The sequence below is a fragment of the Felis catus genome, chromosome A3 (genome assembly GCF_018350175.1).
Source record: "Felis catus isolate Fca126 chromosome A3, F.catus_Fca126_mat1.0, whole genome shotgun sequence".
Taxonomy (NCBI): Eukaryota; Metazoa; Chordata; class Mammalia; order Carnivora; family Felidae; genus Felis; species Felis catus.
In genome coordinates this window covers 109,187,551-109,205,099 of record NC_058370.1, presented here as the reverse complement: position 1 = coordinate 109,205,099, position 17,549 = coordinate 109,187,551, and the positions used below count along the sequence as shown (strand labels likewise).

The window sequence follows — 17,549 nt, the reverse complement described above, 5'->3', positions numbered from 1 at the left end:
ATAATCTCACGGTCTGTGAGTTTGAGCCCTGCATCGGGCTCTGTGTTGATGCTCGGAGCTCAGAGCCTGGAGCCTGTTTCAGATTCTGTGTCTCCCTCTCTCTCTTCCCCCCCCCCCCCCCCCGCTCATGCTCTGTCTCTCTCTCTCTCTGTTAAAAATAAATAAACATTAAATGAATGAATGAATGAATGAATGAATAAATAAATAAATAGTACAAACTGCAGGACACCTGGATGGCTCAGTTAAGTGTTAAGTTGGTTAAAAGTCCAACTTCAGCTCAGGTCATGATCTCATGGTTTGTGAGTTCGAGCCCCACGTCGGGCTCACTGCTGTCAGCACAGAGCCCACTTTGGAACCTCTGTCTCTGTCACTGTCTCTCTCTCTCTCTCTGCCCCTCTCCCGCAATCTCTTGCTCTCACTCTCTCTTTCAAAAATAAATAAATATTTAAAAAATAATAAACAGTACAAACTACAAAAGAAAAAATAATAAATTCAGCTGCATTCAAATTAAGAACATCTGTTTAACAATACATCCCATGATGATGAAAGTGGTCAGAAACCCCACAAATCAGGAGAAGATAATTTGCAACATGTATGACCAATAAAATGTACATAAAGACGGTTTACTTTTTTTATCTTCTAAGTCCAATAAATAAATGAATAAATCCCAATAGAAAAATGAGCAAAAGATAGGACTAGGACAAAGCAGGAAACATGACAGGCCCCCAAACACATGAAGGGACACTCAACCTCATTAGTAATCAAGGAGACATTCAGACACCATTACTTTTCACCCAGTGGATGAGCAAATAAGAAGTCTCAACACTGTCAAAGTCTTGGCGAGGGTGTGAATCAACTGGAATTTTTATACATTATTGGCAGGAGTCAACTGGTACAACCACTTTGGAAAAAATAAGCTGAATATTCACATACTTTATAGCCTAGCAGTTCTACTGTAAAGAAATTCTTGCATACATGTCCAAGATTCACGTGATTCTACTTCTAAGGATAAATCCTAGAGAATCTCTTGCACAGCATTTACGTATAGGAACATTCTTAACAGCATTGTAATAACAACTGCAAATAACCCTTGTCCACAGTGGCCAGAGAATGAATAAACAGTCATTTATTCACGCACAATAAAATGTGAAAAAAGCAAGTGAAAAAAAGACTGGGTATAGTAAAATACCATTTTAAAAAAAAATTTTTTTTGTTAATTTTTTTTTCAACGTTTATTTATTTTTGGGACAGAGAGAGACAGAGCATGAATGGGGGAGGGGCAGAGAGAGAGGGAGACACAGAATCGGAAACAGGCTCCAGGCTCTGAGCCATCAGCCCAGAGCCTGACGCGGGGCTCGAACTCACAGACCGTGAGATCGTGACCTGGCTGAGGTCGGATGCTCAACCGACTGCGCCACCCAGGCGCCCCTTAAATTTTTTTTTAACGTTTATTTATTTTTGAGACAGAGAGAGACAGCGTTAACAGGGGAAGGTCAGAGAGAGAGGGAGACACAGAATCTGAAACAGGCTCCAGGCTCTGAGCTGTCAGCACAGAGCCTGACGCGGGGCTCAAACTCACAGACCGCGAGATCATGACCTGGGCTGAAGTCGGACGCCCAACCGACTGAGCCATCCAGGCGCCCCGTAAAATACCATTTTTAAACAAACAAAAAATACACTATTTGATATTATATATGTATGTGATAATTTGGTTTTTTTAATATTTACTTTGAGAGAGAGAGAAACAGAGCGTGAGCAGGGCAGGGGCAGAGAGAGAGGGAAACACAGAATCCAAAGCAGGATCCAGGCTCTGAGCTGTCAGCAGAGAGCTTGTTGCAGGGCTCGAACTCACAAACCATGAAAGCACGACCTGAGCCTAAATCAGACGCTTAACCGACTGAGCCACCCAGGCACCCCAATAACCTATTTTTTTAAACCAAGGGTTCATAGAAATCAAACTCAGAATGTTGGTTACTTCTAGAAGAAATGATCAGTCATGTGATTAACAGGAATTCTGAGAACGCATGAGTGGGGGCTTGTGGGAGGCGATATCTGAGGGAAAGGAGGGCAGGGATTTCTGCAGTCACCATGGATGCACTTCCTAGCAGCCCAGCTTCGCGTGACTGACTTTGTTAGCTAAAGGTGTAGAATTCAAGAGAAAGGAGCCAAACCCTATGAGTGTGTCTTTGTTGCCTCCGGAGCAAGGAATTGCCTGGATCTGTGGTTTGGCTGTGGAATGAGCAGTGGAAGCACTTTCTCTTCCATTATATCTGCATAATAGACTGGCTGATCCCACGCCATATTACTAAGCTCCTGGCAAGCCAAGTGGTTTCCATGTTACTTCACTGACAGCTTCCCTGAACTTCAGGTTTCCCTAGCTCCTGATTCCGTGTGGTGAAAATTCCCTCAAGTATCATTATTCTTCGTCCCTTATGTTTTTCCAGACCTTCCCTATCACCTGAAGGCTGAGCCAGATTCCTTGGTTGTAGGAAATTTGCAGCCAGCCTCCTTCTCCAGCTCTTGTCTGGAAGAATCCTCAGCAAAGGCTCCTAGAGCAAAGCTGTGGGAGTGCCCCCGCCCCTCCCGAGTGATGTTAGGTCCAAGGTGTCTCAGGGTGCCCAGGTATCCCTGGCAGCAGTTAACAATAGCCAGGATATCTGACTTCACCTCAACACTTTCAGGATTGTGTTGACAGACCCAGAATTTTGAGAATTTCCATCCAGAAATGTAATATATCTCCCCCTTTATTCAAATGCCCACTCAAAAAAGCTTCTCATTTTCTTCACCAAATTCTATTCATTTCTCAATAACTATATTCCTAAGAAAGCTCTGTTTGGGGTGACTTGGGGCAACAATCTATTGATTTATAGACACCTGCTGGCCACTAGAGGTTCCAAGATGGCCACCCTTCATTTACTGAAAACAAACCACATCTCTCCCGTGAAGAAGCACCATCTTCCTGCAGGTTGGTTTAAGACCAGGTGTTTGCTTGTAATTTCCCATTTGTACAGATCTTCCCCAAGGGTATGTAGAAAGGGCCCTACCCACTGCAGTGGAAGCCAGAGCATGGTTCCTCACACTTCAGTAATGTCAAGAACAGATGTAACCACCTGGTCACCATCCTTGACCCAGGCTGCCTTAGTTACTACGCATAGGAGGCGATGTAGGCAGATGTCAGGAAATGCCTTATTCGCAGCTGAGCTCCATGAGCCACACTTCTTAGGTTGGCTAATGCCCTCCCTCTGCAGACCAGCACACCTTTCTTTTTTGTTTTTAATAATTTATTGTCACATTAGCTAACATACAGTGCATACAGTGTAGTCTTGGTTCAGGAGTAGATTCCCGTAATTCACCACTTACATACAACAGCCAGTGCTCATCCCAACAAGTACCCTTCTCAATACCCATCTCCCATTTTCCCACCCCCAACTCCTCACCTGCATCAACCCTCAGTTTGTTCTCTGTATTTATTTTAATTTTTTAATGTTCATTTATTTTTGACAGAGAGAGAGAGAGAGAGAGACAGAGCATGAGCAGGGGGGAGGGGGCAGAGAGAGGGGGAGACACAGAATCCGAAGTGGGCTCCAGGCTCTGAGCTGTCAGCACAGAGCCCAACGTGGGGCTCAAACTCACAGACCACAAGATCATGACTTGTGATGCCTCCTTCTCTGTTTGTAACTTATTTTTCTTTCCTTTCCCCTATGGTCTTCTGTTAAATTTCTAAAATTCCATATATTTGTAAAAACATATGATATCCGTCTTTTTCTGACTGGCTTATTTCACTTAGCATAATACCCTCCAGTTCCATCCAAGTTGTTGTGAATGGCATGATTTCATTCTTTTTCTTTGCTGAGTAGTATTCCTGTGTGTGTGTGTGTGTGTGTGTGTGTGTGTGTGTGTGTGTGTGTATCACATCTTCTTTATCCATTCATCAGTTGATAGACATTTGGGCTCTTTCCAAAATTTGGCTATCGTTGATAGTGATGTTATAAACATTGGGGTGCATGTGCCCCTATGCATCAGCACTCCTTTGGATAAATTCCTAGTAGTGCTATTGTTGGGTCATAGGGTAATTCTATTTTTAATTTTTTGAGGAACCTCCACACTGTTTTCCAGAGTGGCTGCACCAGGTTGCATTCCTACCAACGGCGCAAGAGGGTTCCCCTTTCTCCACATCCTTGGCAACAACTGTTTTTTTCCATGTTCCCAAATACAGAACCTAACCTCATGCCTAAAGGAACCAGAAACAGACCAGCAAAGAAAGCCCAAAGCCAGCAAAAGAAGAGAAATAATAAAGATTACAGCAGAAATAAACAATATAGAATCAAAAAAGGAATAGAACAGATAATGAATCTAAGAGCTGGTTTTCTGAAAGAATAAACAAAATCGATAAACCCCTAGACAGACTCCTCAAAAAGAAAAGTGAGAGGACTCATATAGATAAAATCACTGATGAAAGAGGAGAGATCACAACCAACATCACCAAAATACAAGCAATTATTAGAAAATACTATGAAAAATTATATGCCAACAAACTGGACATCCTTGAAGAAATGAACAAATTCCTAGACACCCACACACTACCAAAACTCAAATGGGAAGAAATAGAAAATTTGAACAGACCCATAACCAGTGAAGAAATTGAATTAGTTATCAAAAATCTCCCAACAAATAAGAGTCCTGGGCCAGATGGCTTCCTAAGGGAATTCTACCAGACATTTAAAGTAGAGTTAATACCTATTCTTCTTAAGCTGTTTAAAAAAATAGAAATGGAAGGAAAGCTTCCGGACTCATTCTATGAAGCCAGCATTACCTTGATTCCCAAACCAGACAAAGACCCCACTTAAAGGAGAATTACAGGCCAATATCCCTGATGAACATGGATGCAAAAATTCTCAACAAGATACTAGTAAACTGAATTCAACAGTACATTAAAAGAATTATTCACCATGATCAAATGGCATTAATTCCCGGACTTCAGGACTGGTTCAACATTAACAAGTCAATCAACATGATACATCACATTAACAGAAGAAAGGATAAGAACCGTATGATCCTATCAATAGATGCAGAAAAGCATTTAACAAAATACAGCATCCTTTCTTAATTAAAAACCCTCAAGAAAGTCAGAATAGAAGGAACATACCTTAACATCATAAAAGCTCTATATGAAAAGTCTACAGCTAATACATTCTCAATGGGGAAAAACTGAGAGCTTTCCCCCTGAGATCAGGAACACGACAGGGATGTCTACTCTCACTACTGTTGTTTAGCATAGTTGTTTAGGATAGTTGTTTAGCATAGTGTTGGAAGTCCTAGCCTCAGCAATCAGACAACAAAGTGAAATAAAAGGCATCCAAATTGAAAAAGTCAAACTTTCACTTTTTGCAGATGACATGATACTCTACATGGAAAACCTGATAGACTCCACCAAAAAACTGTGACAACTGATCCATGAATTCAGCAAAGTCGCGGAATATAAAATCACATGTACAGAAATTGGTTACATTCCTATACACCAATAATGAAGCAACAGAAAGAGATATCAAGGAATCCATCCCATTTACAATCCACCAAGAACCATAAAATACCGAGGAATAAACCTAACCAAAGAGGTAAAAGTTATGTATGCTGAAAACTATGGAAAGCTTATGAAAGAAATTGAAGAGATACAAAGAAATGGAAAACATTCCATGCTCATGGATTGGAAGAACAAATACTGTTAAAATGCCGATACTACCCAAAGCAATCTACACATTCAATGCAATCCCAATCAAAATAGCACCAGCATTCTTCTCAAAGCTAGAACAAACAATCCTAAAACTTGTATGAAACCACAAAAGACCCTGAATAGCCAAAGTAAAGTTGAAAAAGAAAACCAAAGTTGGAGGCATCACAATCCCGGATTTCAAGCTGTATTACAAAGCTGTAATCATCAAGACAGTATGGTATGGGCACAAAAACACACAGACCAAGGGAATAGAACAGAGAACCCAGAAATGGACCCACAAATGTATGGCCAACTAATCTTTGAAAAAGCAGTCTCTTTAGCAAATGGTGCTGGGAGAACTGGACAGCAACATGCAGAAGAATGAAACTGGACCGTTTTCTTACACCGTACACAAAAATAAATTCAAAATGGATGAACGACCTAAATCCATTTCAAAGCAGATGAAAGACAGGAAACCACCTAGAGGAGAAAACAGTCAACGACCTCTTTTACGTCAGCCGCAGCAACTTCTTACTTGACATGTCTCTGAGGGCAAGGGAAATAAAAGCAAAAATGAATGGGACCTCATCAAGATAAAAAGTTTCCACACAGCAAGCAATCAGCAAACAATCAGCAAAACTAAAAGATGACCTATGGAATGGGAGAAGATATTTGTAAATGACATATCGCACAAAGGGCTAGTATCCAAAATCTATAAAGAACTTACCAAACTCAACACTCGTAAAACAAATAATCCAGTGAATAAATGGGCAGAAGACATGAATAGACACTTTTCCAAAGAAGACATCCAGATGGCTAACAGACACATGAAAAGATGCTCAACATCGCTCATCATCAGGGAAATACAAATCAAAACCACACTGAGATACCACCTCACACCAGTCAGAGTAGCTAAAATTAACAAACCAGCACACCTTTCTAATTTACATTGCCTCTCCTGGGCCTTCAGGATGCATGGGCTCTCTGGATTTGAAGCCAGTTTTACTTGGGTCTATAAGGCCTGATTTATAGATGAATCATGTGTTTGTGCTTTTTGTTAAATTGAGTTTTTCATTTCCAACACATTTGGGCTTAAACTTCTGGCTTTTCATATTACTGATCCTGACGATCCACCTTTAAGATCTGATATCATGGGAAATGCCATCCAGGAATGTACAGAACATCTGTTGTGTGTAAGAGGAAGTTGCCATTTGGTAGACCTAGGAACAAGAGGCAGGGTTTCTAAGGCTGGGGGAGGCTCACTCAGCAGCCCTCCAGTACTTGCCCACCCCATCCTTGCTTGGTTCCTTTGTCTTTTGAAGAATGCAAAACAGCCAACTCCTCCTAAATGGTGTCATTCATAATTCTGCAGAAATCTTCCCTTATAATTCACAAAAATGACATAGTTTTTGCAGTACTTTAATTTTTAAAAGTACCAGACATCAGGGTAGAAACTGGAAAGAGTATTGCATATGGATTTCAAAGAGCTATGCTCCAGTCAGACCTTATTAAGAGCACATACATGACCTTGAGCGAGTCATGTGACCTCCCCATGCTTCATCCCATCCGAAAATGGGAACAGTAATACCCACCTTCTAAGATTGTGGTGAGGCACAAATGACTTTGCCCAAGCGTTGTACAAACACTAGCTATTATAATTTTACTCTAAGAATGTTAGTAGATGTCCCATAAATATCTTATTTCAAGACAACAATTATTTAGCGCTTATATGCAAACAGAATATGAGAGATTCTGGTAACACAAAAATGATAGTAATACTAGTTCCTATTTATTGAACACATACTACATGCCAGACACTTTGCTAAAGTCTTCACAGAAAGTATCTGTAATCCTCAGGCAGGTAATATCATTCATCCATTTTTACTGAAGGTAAAAACCATGTTTAGCAAGTTTTAGTAACTTTGCCAAGGTCACAAGGCTCCTAAGTGGCAGAGCTGGAGTTCAAACACAAAATGTCAACTTTTGAGCCTTATTTCAAGAAGCTTCAAAACTATCATGAAAAGCAAAACCTATTCACAAATAAGACACGTTCATAAGTAAATAAATAAAATTCACAAATTTAAAAGAAACAAAGAAATAGAAGATATATCATGGGTAATACCATTGATTACCCCCAACATGTGCTTTGTTTCCTGGCTCTGGGTCTTTGTGGTCACACCTCCCTTTGGGGCACATTTTTTCTCCTCCACTTGTCAAAATATGTATCCTTCATGGTACAAAATAACATGCTACTTTGTCCATGAAGTTTTCCCAAATTCTCAGTTCTCCCTCTCTCCCTCTGGCTCTTTGTTTATAAGTGGAGGAGGGAAAGGATGTCCTAGACAGAGGGAGATATGGGCAAAAAGGCCCACATCCTAGGAGACAAAGCACACATCCAGGTAGTATATTTGTACAGCTAGAACATAGGAAAAGTAAAGGTAGACATGGCCCAAAGTAGGGACTGATCATTGCCTCCTAGTATCCATTTGCAACTCTTCCTTTTGTTAAGAAAAACCCAATTTTATCCCAGCACATGGCTACCCAGCTAGAGGGTACAACTGCCAGCTTCTCTTGCAGCTAGGTACGGTCATGTGACTAGGTCTGAGCCAACAGTGCATGAACTGACATGACATGCTAAAACCCTGAGCTAACGTCCTAAATACCAAGCCCCCTACCTGAGACCTCTCTTGTTCCTCTTCTTCCCGGATGCAAATGGCAACAAGTAGAGCCTTGGACCCAGATATGGAATCCATAAGTGAAGGATGGAAAAACTGCCCACCACCTGGACACTCACGTCTAGACACATGACAAAGGAATAAACTTTTATCTTATTTATGTCATGGTATTCTGGCTTCTTGTGCGACCTCCAGAATCACAAATGTGTGCTGTCCACACCGGATTTGATACAAGACCCACCTTTATAGGGTCCTGACTCCATGATATATATTTGGAAAATAGTTCACAGGCAATAGGAAGCCTTTTTTTTTTTTTAACTTGAAACATCTGTATCCACACAGTGACCTGGTGCCATGGTTTATCTTTCTTAAAGAGCATTAATGTATTAATGGTAAGCCTTTCTATCAACTACATTTCAAATTATGTTAGCTAGAGCTTGAGGTCAGGACAACATATTTGTCTAGGTCTCACAGTAGAGGGCTGTACTGGCTTTATTGAAAGAGTTTTTGCTTTCAAGAGTTCAGAAAGGGAAGAGGAAATACATAGAGACATGAGGAATGCGTGTGTCGGAGACAATTCTGCCAAAGAACTGTTTGCCCATAGTCTTCAGTCAAATTGCTAGTCCCAGTTTATTCTGGAATAGGGTGGCTCTCAGGAGGGCACAGTCTAAACCAGTGGTACCCAACTAACATCCACCATCTTATATCTTTTATGCAAAACACAGTAAGCAATTAGATTGAGACCTAGAGTAAGATCTCATCTATGTGTTTCTTTAAAGAGATGGGTATTTCAGATAAATCAATTTTTTCAGTGTCTGACACTTAATTTCTTAACTGTTTTATCATTGGCCAACAGCAATTAAATCCATGCTACGGTTCCCAAGATGATCATGAACAAAACCTTAAACACATGTACTAAATTGGTGGCAGTAATTATCAGAAGGTGAGTGCCTGAGTAATCCAGAACATGCTTGCTTATTCCTTTTTAGATTGTCATCATAAGAGAAATATAAAATGTAAGCATTTTCTAGAGAATCCGGGGCCAATCTATACCTCTCCTGTGTGAGAAATTCAGGTATAAGTAGCCAACATTTCGAGGCATGTGGTCTATTAACTAATCATTGGTCTTTCATAAATCTTACCTTATAAATATATGTTCAAGATATTATTCAGCATGTGTTGTACATTAAATATTTCTACCACACAGACTTATTCCTCATGGGCCTGTGGTGAGGGAGGAAAACTTTAAGTGAAAAGCAAAAATGTGTAATTCTCAAATTACACCTACAAGGAATCAGCAAAAAGTCAGGATACTATTACTTGAAAGTAAAACAGTGAACTGATTTACAGGACACTTGCATTCCTGGAAAACTCAATGTATTTTATTACCATGTAAAAAAGTATTTGTATTTCTGTGTAAAATGGAGTTCACATCTAGGTTCAAGCCATGGCCAGTGAGTTTTTTACACTAATGTGCCATGGGACATTCGAAAGTTGTGCGGGACGTGTAATAGTGTTTGTGATGGGCAGGAAGGTGCTATGCATGGCAGGGTGACCGCTTAACCGACTGCACCACCCAGGCGCCCCCGACTTGATCTATTGGTCAATTTATACAAAGAAAAAACTCATTTTACAGAAGGCAAAAGGGGAGGAGTCTATTCTGGGTTATGCAGACTGGTAGTGCCTCTTAATCATCAAAGCTCTCTGTTTTCTTATCATCTTGCTCAGATTTTTCATTTATATCCTCTACTCTATATTCAGCAGTATCTGTTTTCCTTCATGTTCTATCCAATACAGCCTTAATTTTAATCACAGGTTTTTTTGCTTTTTTAAAAATTTCTGGGTTCTGTGCTTTTTGGAGATGAGAGATGTTTGACAGCTTTCTCTATATCTTTTACTATAATTGGTCTATATAGATATTCTATCTTCTCTTGAACCTTATTTGGTCATTTATATTTTACATATTTACATTTCAGCAACCTTTGTTATTGCAATACAGCTCCCTGATCTTTTATATCTCTGCTTTGGGCTCTTGATTTGATTATTTTTGAAATTAATTCCAAAGGATTTTGTCATAGGTTTTTAAACAAACTTTATTTTTTTTAGAGAAGTTTTAAGACCGTAGCAAAATCAAGTGGAGAGTACAGAGAGTTCCCACATGGCCCCCACCCCCCAACATGCATAGCCTCCCCCACTATCAACATCCCACACTAGAAGTGGTATGTTTGTTACAATTGATGAACCTACATTGACACATCATTACCACCCAAAGACCATAGTTTACATTAGAGTTTACTCTTGGCATTGTACATTCTATGGGTTTTAACAAAGGAATGATGACGTGTCCACCATTATAATATATAGAATAGTTTCGTTGCCCTAAAAATCCCCTGTGCTCCACCAACTCATCCCTTCCACCCCATAGCCCCTGACAACAACTGATCTTTTTATTGTCTCCATTGTTTTGCCTTTTCCAGAAAGTCATATAGTTGGAATCATATTTCAGATCGGTTTCTTTTACCTAGTAATAATGTGCATTTAAGGTTCCTTGGTCTTTTCATGACTTGACAGTTCTTTCTTTACAATCACTGGGTAATATTCCATTGTGTGAATGTGCCATCGTTTATTTATCCATTCACCTACTGATGGCCATCTTGGTTGCTTCCAAGGTTTGGCAATCACGGATAAAGCTGCTGTAAACTTCTGTGTCCAGGTTTTGGTGTGGACATAAGTGTTCAATTCATTTGGGTAAATACCAAAGAGTAGAATTGCTAGATTGTATGGTGAGAGTATGTTTAGCGTTCTAAGAAACCAGCAAATTGTCTTCTAAAGTGGCTGTACCATTTTGTATTTCCACCAGCAATGAATGAGAGTTCCTGTTGCTCCACGTCCTCTCCAACATTTGGTGTTGTCAGATTTTGGCCATTCCAAAGCGCAGTCCTCATTTTTACCAGCGAGACTGCAACACTTTTTCTGGAGTGTGTACTTTGATATTTGTTTTTACTTTTCCTTTCCTTTTTTTTTTTTTTTTCTTGTAACATCTTTTGTATATTCCAAGATTCTGTGATGGTTCCTTTTTTGTTACTTTTTATAGAAACAGGTGATATTTTTCTGAATCAGCTTTTTGCTCTCTTACTCATGTTACTTCCCTGCCCTTAATCAACCACTTAGGCTGAAAATAGCAACATGGAAGGAAAGGGAAAAAATGAGTCCTCCCCTGTTCCTCTTCCTCTTATGCCCTCTTTACTCATCAGAAAGCCAAAGGTAGAGAGCATGAGGACAATGTGCACATATCAAGAAGTAAAGTGAATGGGCACCTGGGTGGCTCAGTCGGTTAGGCCTAGGATTTCAGCTCAGTTCATGATCTCAAGGTTTGTGAGTTCGAGCCCCACATCAGCCTCTGTGCTCACAACCTGAAGCCTGCTTCAGATTCTGTGTTTCCCTCTCTCTACCCCTCCCCTGGCTCACACTATCTCTCTCTCTCTCTCAAAACATTTCAAAAAAATTTTTTTAAAAAGTTAAGTGCAAACAGCTGAGTTAGTTGCGTGCAGTGCTTCTGCTGTTCTGCTTAAAACAAAATAATATATGTGCATGCGCAAGCTACAAAACATGAATTGCATGATTTTGCCTATAATTTCAATGCTCTTATAGTTTATAATTTATAACTGCCATTACACAATATAAAGATGAATGGTAAAATTCACGCTAATAATATAAGTTTTAATTGGTCTGTACTTGGAGTAACATTAAATAGTAAATGAAAAACATCATGACTATTCAAGAGAACAAAGGAGAAAGGAAATGCTTTATATTTTTAAGACCTTGAAGAGTCCTTTTCCCCTGATTTTCGAACAAGGACCTTGCATTTTCATTTTGCCTTGGGCCCAAGAAATTATGTAGCCAGCCCTACCCAGGAGGTTCGAGCTGAAAAGACCTTAGAGATTATCCAGCTCACTCTCTTCATCAGACAAGGAAAATGAGGCCCAGAGAGGAAATTAAGAGGGAAGGGTGAGATTGGAGGAATTTTCTCCACCCCCAGACTTTGAGGAGTGAACTGGGGCTTCACTGAAACATGCTCAATCCCCAGGGACCCACACCTCTCTGGTCTGTCCCTGTCTGGGTTTTCTGGCACCCAACGCCTCCCACCATGATCCTGGCATTCCCAGAGCCAGACTTGTCTCCAGGGCTCGAAGACAGTGGAGTCAAACTCCCTCATTCTGTGTGTCTGCTGCCTATTCCGGCCACATTCCCAAGTCCTGGATTCCCCCCTAGGCATCACGAGCATACATTCAACAGCCAGACAAGACCCTCTACCACCATGTCCTGCCAGCCCTGGGCACTTGGGGACTTCCAGACGACATGTTTTCTATTCTTGGGAACACCTGGCTTCTAGTAAGTCCACAAAACCTTTTAAGTTTGGAAAATAAACTGTCAGAGATGGAGTTTAGGGGAGCACAGGGGGTCCTGATGCAGTGTCCTGAACCTTCCAGCCTTTGACCAATTTCTTCCCTCCTAAGAAGACATCACAGAGGGGAGAAGAGAGTGCTAGGAGAACAGAATCGGGAAAGATGGCATGTCTTTTCCTACAGCCCTGGTGGTGTCCTTGCTGTGAGGCTTGGAAATGTTGACTTTGAAAGACTTGACAAAAGCAACTGACTGAATAACTCATAGAACAAGAGCCTTTTATCAGATGTCCTGTCCTCGGGTAGCCCAGCCAGCACCCCCGCTGTTCACGAGCGTGCGCACGCACACACATGCCTTATTTTTACTTCTTCAAGGAATAAGAAAATAGACGCTTTTTCTCAAATTACAGTGAGATAATTTTACCCTCCCCTATACCCTAGAGCCCAAGGCATTCCCAAACACAGTCGAGCCACGTCTGAAAGGACGCCATGTACCATTTCATTCCTTTCGGTGCAAACATGAGCTTGAACTCCACCCTGCATTCCCTCCACCTACATCAAAACCCTAGAAGGATATTTTCTTCCAGTGATAGATTTCCTGGGACTTCTTCAGGTTGCCTGAAAAGTGTTTCTTTCTAATCAAAACATCTGGGCACCGGCCACCGCCAGCTGTGGAGCGCTGGAGCAGATTGGGACCCTGGGCCTGGCACCTGCAGCCGGGAGCCAACACTCCCTCTCCCCGCTCTCAGGCCCTCCGTGCCTTCTCAGGGAATGTTCTTCCCTCCCGCCATCAGCCGCAGGTTTCACAATGAAAGACCACAGCCTCTGCTTCAGTGCTGTGGGGTAGTTTCAGGGTCTACCTCCTCCCATCCGCCTTTCCCGGATCCCACCACCCCTTCAGACACCCACCACTCCTTCACGACCCGCCCTTCCCACAGACCCTTTGTTTCCATCAGATTCCATCGACCCCTGGGCGCTAAACTGCAGACTCCCATCACTTCCTGAGCTTTCTCCCCGGGACTCGGAGGTCAGTCCTCCTGCCTGGTTCTCCCACTGCCCTGCAGGAACAGTTCCACGCAGCTGGGCCACTACACCTACCTCTCTGCTCTGAGGAATGTTCTGGAAGATCTGAGCAAAGCCTGTATTGTAGCATATTATCTTCCTCTAGTGTTTGCTTCGCCCACTGCCTGGAACTCAGGAATAATGACTTACTTTTCTCTGCCTCCCCCAACGTCCAAATGATTCGTGTGGGACTGGCACATAGGGCCTGGCGTCAGGGAGCGCTCCCCACCCCACTGCCAGCTCAGCGCTGTCAACATACCTGCGCAAAGACCCAAGAATACGTGTGCTGGTAAATTTGATTTCAGTACGATGCCTGTCTTCCAGCGTGTTCCCAGCGCCCCTCCTCCATCCCTGCCAAGGCCACAGCGACGTTGTCACACCCTGGAGATCGAAAAAGCCACGTGGGCCGCTCTGCCCAGCCGCAGGGCTCCAGGGGCTGTTGGGGCACTTTGAACCAATGCCAGGATGATTTGTAATTGAAAGCCTGCGGAGAGAGTCACGAAGGAGTTCATTATTCTCCGCCCCCGCGTGCTTCTCCGGACCCTGGGCCTGGGCCCCAGCCCACCTCCCACCAGCCTCCGAGCACCTGCCACCGGGACCCCCGGGCTCAGGGATCTACACCGCACCGCCCGACCCTCCTGACCACCCCTCCTGACCACCCCGGGGTGGAGCACGGTAGAGCAGAAAGGCCAGCTGAGGCGCAACCAGTCCGGACCGGTTCCCTCCTGGCTTATCTGGGGGGCGGTAAAGAGGCTGCAGGGTTGGGGAAGGGCTGGGGGCCGCTGGGAGAGTCCAGGGGGGAGCCTGGGCTGGGGGGGTGGGAGGGGTCCTGCTTCCCTCCCTCCTCCGCACTCGGCCTGAGCTCCCAGGCCTCGGACGCCCACACACAACTACCTTGGCTGCAGAGCCCTTTCTTCCAAAGACCCTTCCCAGAACCCCAGAAAGAAGAGCCCACATGTCTGCCCTCCGCTTCACTTCCAGGAGGCCAACGTGTTTGCATTTTACTTTCCTTCCTCTGCTGCCTTCCACTCCTGACCAGCAGAGGCACCTGGCACCTGGGGGCCCAGCGTCAGGGGGAGGCAGCCTGCACTTGCCCGTCATGCAGAAATGTTTACGGAAAGCCGTAGAAGACGGGCACATGGATGGCTGCGTTAGTCAGAGTATTCCGTCCCGTGAGTGGTAGAAGCCCAGTACAAACAAGCTTAATTTAAAAAGGGCTTTATTGGAAGGATACTGGAGCATCCGGACACGTATCTCGGTTCCCCGTGCTAGAATTGGGCCTCGATGCCATGAGGAGCCCTCCCTCTGTCTCTCCTCTCTCTTTACCTCACATGCTTTCATTCTGTCCAGTGGACATGCGGCTTTTCCAGCCACCAAAAACAGGTTCTCTGGAAGCCTCGCTTCCGATCCCTCCCTCCAACCTCTTGGGTTAAAATGCTGCCTCTCTGAGCTCTCCTCAAATCACTCCTAGGAGAGGCCTCTGATTGGCCCAAGCTCTGTCATGTGCCCATCCCTGAGCCAATCACTGTGCCCCGAGGGAGGGACCCATGCCCCCTCCATGGGCGGGCGAGAGCGGGGAGTGCTGGGATTGACAGCTGGTCGGAACCACGGGAAGGGGCGCAGGAGGAAGCTCCCCCTAAGAAAGAGGAGCTCCTGTTAGGTTGAGGACGTTGAATGGGACACGTTTTTAACATTTTGACAAAGGCTTTCTTGGAAACAGTGCCTTACCCAAAAGAAATGGTCCGAGGGAGTTCATCCGCAAGCGTTAGAGACTGGGGCAAGGAGAGCCTTGCAGAGCCCCTCCGACCACCCACAGAGGGAGCCATCTACACTTCGTCCCTACACAGCCGGAGCTAAACCCCACCATTAGCTGGGAGCATGTGTGTTGCTTTTCCTTTTAAACTTAATTCAACTTGAAAGGGCTCTTCATCTTATCTTGTGCAAGTGAGCAAGGGAGAGTGTGTTGGTTCAGTGGTGCAATAAATAACCTCTCATTATGAGAAATGTGATGCCTCAGTCCACTAAGCCATTTGGTAACCATAATCTGACATTACAGAAGCTTTCCTTGTGAGCCCAGAGATATCTGAGCCACTTCCCTTTTCAAACAACTTCAGCTAATGGCTTTCCAATGCTATTAGTGGAATGAGTCCAAGCTATCTTTGATTTGTGGCCACTTGATTGGGTCCTGAAAGCGGAGGCTCAGCTTTGTGAGGAGGAATAATTGCCTGGGAACACTGCAGAAAGATACAATTCCTGTGGAGTCGGAGGGACCACAAATTTAGAGAAACTTAACTCCTCCGGGAAGATGAAAACATTTGTAAGGGTTTCTCACTCCCATGCAGGCCCCTTCCTCACCCTGACAGCTCACTTCAGCCCTGTCTGCCTCGCCAATTTTCCTGACTCTGGGAATGTAGTCTTAGAAAGGAGGGGGTCTTCTTGGATCCTACGACACCAAGCCAGGAGCCATATAGAAAATGATCCAGCTGCACAGCCTGGCTTTCAGGTCAAACCTCCATATCTTCAGGCAAAATGTCAGCGCTGGGAGTGCACCTAAGCCTCTGCCTGTGAATTTCAAACCGACTCCAGCCATTGCAAGGCGGTTCCAGTGGGAGGGCGGCAGTGTGCATGACTGCAAAGTAGACCTTCTCTTACTAATAGGAAGAGAGAAGCCATCTTGTATAGCAAAGTTGCCAGACCATCTGTATGCTTCTCGGCTAACCTGCAGGCCCGTTTCAGGAGTCTTGGAACCGTGTGATCTAAAAGGAAAGGACAGTAAGGCGCAACACTGTGCTAAGCACTCACAGGTTGAAAGAAGGAACACCAATAGGACAGCATGTGTTTTGACATTGGAAACCCAGCCTCATTTGCAGAACCATAACAACCAAAGGTTATCTCGAGCTTGGAAGGGACTTTTTCTTTTGAATAAACTTTTGACTTTGGAATAATTTTAGATTTACAAAAAAGTTACAAATGTAGTACAGAGAGCTGCCATATACCTTTCACCCACTTTTCAAAAATGTTACCATTTTTCATTATGCTGCATTTGTCAAAATTAAGAAATTAACATACCATCAACTAAACTCCAGACATTATTCAGATTTTCACCAATTTTTCCACTAACATTCCAGGATCTTAGACTGCATCTGGTCATCATGTGTCCCTAGTCTGCCCTGATCTGTGACACTTGTTCAGTCTGCTTTTCCTTGTTTATCATGACTGTGACAATGTTGACGAGTGCTGGTCAGATGTTTCATAGAATTCCCTCCATTGGGATTGTCTGATACTGTCTCATGAATAGATTAAGGTTATGGTTTTTGAGAAAGAATACCCGAATGTGAGTGCCTGGGAGGGATTTTTTAAAGAACAAGTAACTCAGAAGTTATAACCCACCTGCTGTCAAACCAAATCATATTTTGTTTGTTCTAGCTGTATTTTTAAGAGATTGTGTGGCAGTTTTGGCCTGAAAATTTTCAATTCAGATTCCTAGCTTCTCTTTAAAAAAATAGGAAGAGCTGATGATGCTTTCCCAGCAGAGATGGGTGCAGAGAAGCAGAGCTCCTCCTGCTTGGCATGTGTTCTCTTTGGACCCCACCAGTCCCATGGCCTCCCCAGCTCTAAGGCCCAGTATCAGCTGCCATTGGTTATCATATCCACGGTGTTGATCTTCTTAAAGTAAAGAAGTGCTTTCTACATCTCCAT

At 43.4% G+C, this 17,549-nt stretch overlaps 1 long non-coding RNA gene across 2 annotated transcripts in view; it reads right to left on the bottom strand.

The window, feature by feature from the left end:
• LOC123384548 overlaps nucleotides 1–15,331 on the bottom strand; it is a 40,181-nt gene extending 24,850 nt beyond the window's left edge. For both annotated transcript variants that reach the window (XR_006595809.1, XR_006595810.1), the window contains exons 1-2: nucleotides 15,177–15,331; nucleotides 14,110–14,334 (exon numbers count right to left, since the gene is read on the bottom strand). This is a non-coding gene — a long non-coding RNA (uncharacterized LOC123384548). The remainder of the gene's footprint in view (nucleotides 1–14,109; nucleotides 14,335–15,176) is intronic.
• Nucleotides 15,332–17,549: the final 2,218 nt, after the last annotated feature.